Here is a 4,008-nt window from a genome sequence, read left to right on the forward strand (position 1 = left end):
GCAGCAATCAGCTTGTCTGCGGTTGATATTCAAGGCTGAGTTTTCCTAGGCTGTGTTTCTGCTTCAGTGTTCGGACCCTGGGGGCACCTGGGGGCTCCAGTGGGCAAGGAAAGGCAAAGAGAAGCACCCTCCAAACACCGAGATTGCAGTGGGGTTGACAACCCAGCCAGGCATGTGGGGTCCCCAGTGTGTGTGCGGGTTTCGGGCCGGGCTCCGACATCGTCCGTACAAGGACTGCCCTCGGTTCACAGCCTGGCCAGGACACACAGGAGCTGGGCGCGGGGTCCTCAACCTCCTGTAGTTAACATGAAGCCTGCGCTTGCCTCCAGGGTTTGAGCAGAGGCTCCGCGGCAGCCACCCCAGCAGGGTCTCCTCCCCATCCTCCTCCTCCACGGCCTTCAGGGTCTCCTATTCTGAGCTGAGAAATCAGTCATGAGTTAGAAATCAAAGGGGGAGGCAGGCTATTAAAAGTCAGCTTTTCAGGCTAGTGGGCCTTCCGATTCTCTGAAGGGTTTGTGTTTAAATGAAAGGTCACACATTGTTAAGATAAGAGAAGACACCAAGGGGTCCCTGGGGATCTGCACTCCCCCCACCACCACCCAGCTCTGTGCAAGTGATTTGTGTGGACAGATTGCAAACCAGTGGCCCAGCAGAAGAGGTAGCGCAAGCAGCAGGTGACATGCTGAACGAAGCAGTGGTGACAGGTTCCTAGAAATGAAGCGGGCGCGCACGGTTCCCGCCTGTGCTCAGAGTGCAAACAGGAGTCGTTATCACCCGGCCCGGAGTTCTGCCATCCTCCCAGCTGAGCCAGGTGTGATTCAGCTGGAAGTCGGAGTGGCGGGGGTGGGGCGGGGATGCTGGGAAATTTCTTTATTTAAAAAGGAAATCAAGACCACTGAGGGAGGGAGAGGCAGAAGACCCATCGTGAGAGCTTTTCAGCAAATCAGCTGGGGCTAGCGAGCTGGTGGGCAGAATAAAGGCCCCTAGAGATGTGTGCACCCTAACCTGAGACCTGGGAACGTGTTTCATTGTGTGATGTTCAGTTCAGTCACTCAGTCGTCTCTGATTCTTTGTGACCTCGTGGACTGCAGCACACCAGGCCTCCCTGTCCATCACCGACTCTCTGAGTTTGCTGAAAATCATGTCCATCAAGTAGGTCATGCCATCCAACCATCTCATCCTCTGTCGTCCCCTTCTCCTCCTGCCCTCAGTCTTTCCCAGCATCAGGGTCTTTTCAAATGAGTCAGCTCTTCACACCAGGTGGCCAAAGTATTGGAGTTTCAGCTTCAGCATCAGTCCTTCCAATGAATATTCAGGACTGATTTCTTTTAGGATGGACTGGTGGATCTCCTTGCAGTCCAAGGGACTCTCAAGAGTCTTCTCCAACACCACAGTTCAAAAGCATCAATTCTTCTGTACTCAGCTTTCTTTATAGTCCAATTGTCACATCCATACATGACCACTGGAAAAACCATAGCCTTGACTAGACGGACTTTTGTCAGCAAAGTAAAGTCTCTGCTTTTGAATATGCTGTCTAGGTTGGTCATAACTTTTCTTCCAAGGACCAAGCGTCTTTTAATTTCATGGCTGCACTCACCATCCACAGTGATTTTGGAGCCCCCAAAAATAAATTCCATCACTGTTTGCACTGTTTCCCCATCTATTTCGCACGAAGTGATGGGACCAGATGCCATGATCTTCGTTTTCTGAATGTTGAGCTTTAGGCCAACTTTTTCACTCTCCTGTTTCACTTTCATCAAGAGGCTTTTGTGTTCCTCTTCACTTTCTGCCATAAGGGTGGTGTCATCTGCATATCTGAGGTTATTGATATTTCTCCCGGCAATCTTGATTCCAGCTTGTGTTTCTTCCAGTCCAGCATTTCTCATGATGTACTCTGCAGATAAGTTAAATAAGCAGGGTGGCAATATACAGCCTTGACACATTCCTTTTCCTATTTGGAACCAGTCTGTTGTTCCATGTCCAGTTCTAACTGTTGCTTCCTGACCTGCATACACATTTCTCAGGAGGCAGGTCAGGTGGTCTGGTATTCCCATCTCTTGAAGAATGTTCCACAGTTTGTTGTGATCCACACAGTCAAAGGCTTTGGCATAGTCAATGAAGCAGATGTAGATGTTTTTCTGAAACTCTCTTGCTTTCTCTATGATTCAATGAATGCTGGCAATTTGATCTCTGGTTCCTCTGCCTTTTCTAAATCTAGCTTGAAAATCTTGAAGTTCATGGTTCACATACTGTTGAAGCCTGGCTTGGAGAATTTTGAGCATTACTTTGCTAGTGTGTGAGATGAGTGCAATTGTGTGGTAGTTTGAGCATTCTTTGGCATTGCCTTTCTTTGGGATTAGAATGAAAACTGACCTTTTCCAGTCCTGTGGCCACTGCTGAGTTTTCCAACTTTGCTGGCATATTGAGTGCAGCACTTTCACAGCATCATCTTTTAGGATTTGAAATAGCTCAACTGGAATTCCATCACCTCCACTAGCTTTGTTTGTGTTGATGCTTCCTATGGCCCACTTGACTTCACATTCCAGGATGTCTGGCTCTAGGTGAGTGATCACGCCACCGCAGTTATCTGGGTCGTGAAGATTTTTTTTGTACAGTCCTTCTGTGTATTCTTGCCACGTCTTCATATTTTCTGCTTGTGTTAGGTCCGTACCATTTCTGTCCTTTATTGTGTCCATCTTTGCATGAAATGTTCCCTTGGACTCTCTAATTTTTGGGAGAGGTCTCTGGTCTTTCCCATCCTGTTGTTTTCCTCTACATTACGCGGCGATGGGGAGGCAAATCACAGGTGGCACTGCGGTTGCTGCCCAGGCGGCCTGGAGGGGGGTCATGAAGGTTGTCTGGGCGGGCCCGGCACCGTCACTCGGCTCCGCAAATCGTCCAGCCTTGGCAGTTTGTGCTTCCTGGTGGCTCAGACGGTAAAGAATCCGCCTGCAATGCGGGAGACCTGGGTTTGATCCCTGGGTCAGGAAGATCCCCTGGAGAAGGGCATGGCACCCCACTCCAGTATTCTTGCCTGGAGAATCCCATGGACAGAGGAGCCTGGCAGGCTGCAGTGCACGGGTCACGAAGAGTCAGACCCGACCGAGTCTGCACTTTAACCTGGCGGTCACAGCGCCGTCAAGCTAACTTTGGTGTCCTTTTGGCCCACCCACTCACCGTCTGACTTTCTCACCATGAGATTCTCCAGGCTCATTCTGTGCGCTTTCTGCCCCAACCTTGGAATAAGCCATGTTTCCAAGGAGCCCTGGTTCCTTTTATTAAAGAGCGGTGTTCAGAGGCCAAGATAAACATACACATATATTCCTATCAGGGATTGAGACGTAACCAGTGAAACCACGCAAGCCCAAGAAGAAAAAGAACATGGGTGAATCCCCCTTTACCCTTGGTGGAGGGCAAGGCTATATATAACTGTATTTATTTCAAGGAAGTGGCTTATGATTGTGGGGTGTGCAAAGTCCGAAACCTGTGGGGCAGGCCGAGGCTGGAGGTCTTGGACAGAGCTGATGCTCGCAGCCTCAAGGCAGAATTTATTTTTATTTTATTTTATTTATAGCTGTTTTGGGTCTTCGTTGCCGGGCTCAGGCTTTTCTCTAGTTGCGGTGCTTGGGCTTCTCCCACTGCAGAGCCTGGGCTCTAGGCCACTTGGATTTCAGCGGTTGCAGTTTGTGAGCCTTAGAAGACAGGGTTAGTTGCCCCGTGGCACATGGGAGCAGGGATCAAACCCACGTCCCCTGCATTGGCAGGCGGATTCTTAACCACTGACTACCAGGGAAGTCCGAAGCAGAACTCCTTAACTTGCTCTCAAGGCCTTTCAGCTGAGAGTGAGGTGCCCCCCACCCCCGCCCCGGCCTGCATCATCAAGAACCATCTCCTGTATTTAAGGCCAACTGATGCTGGGAGGGATGGGGGGCAGGAGGAGAAGGGGACGACAGAGGATGAGATGGCTGGATGGCATCACTGACTCGATGGACGTGAGTCTGAGTGAAC

The 4,008-nt window shown here is 50.2% G+C and overlaps 1 protein-coding gene across 1 annotated transcript in view; it reads left to right on the top strand.

The window, feature by feature from the left end:
- The window catches only part of RAMP1 (receptor (G protein-coupled) activity modifying protein 1), a 34,455-nt gene that overhangs the window by 1,680 nt on the left and 28,767 nt on the right, over window positions 1-4,008 (top strand). The gene's annotated exons all lie outside the window — the stretch shown is intronic.

Source organism: Bison bison, unplaced genomic scaffold (genome assembly GCF_000754665.1).
Source record: "Bison bison bison isolate TAMUID 2011002044 unplaced genomic scaffold, Bison_UMD1.0 scf7180017864475, whole genome shotgun sequence".
In the NCBI taxonomy this organism is placed as follows: domain Eukaryota; kingdom Metazoa; phylum Chordata; class Mammalia; order Artiodactyla; family Bovidae; genus Bison; species Bison bison.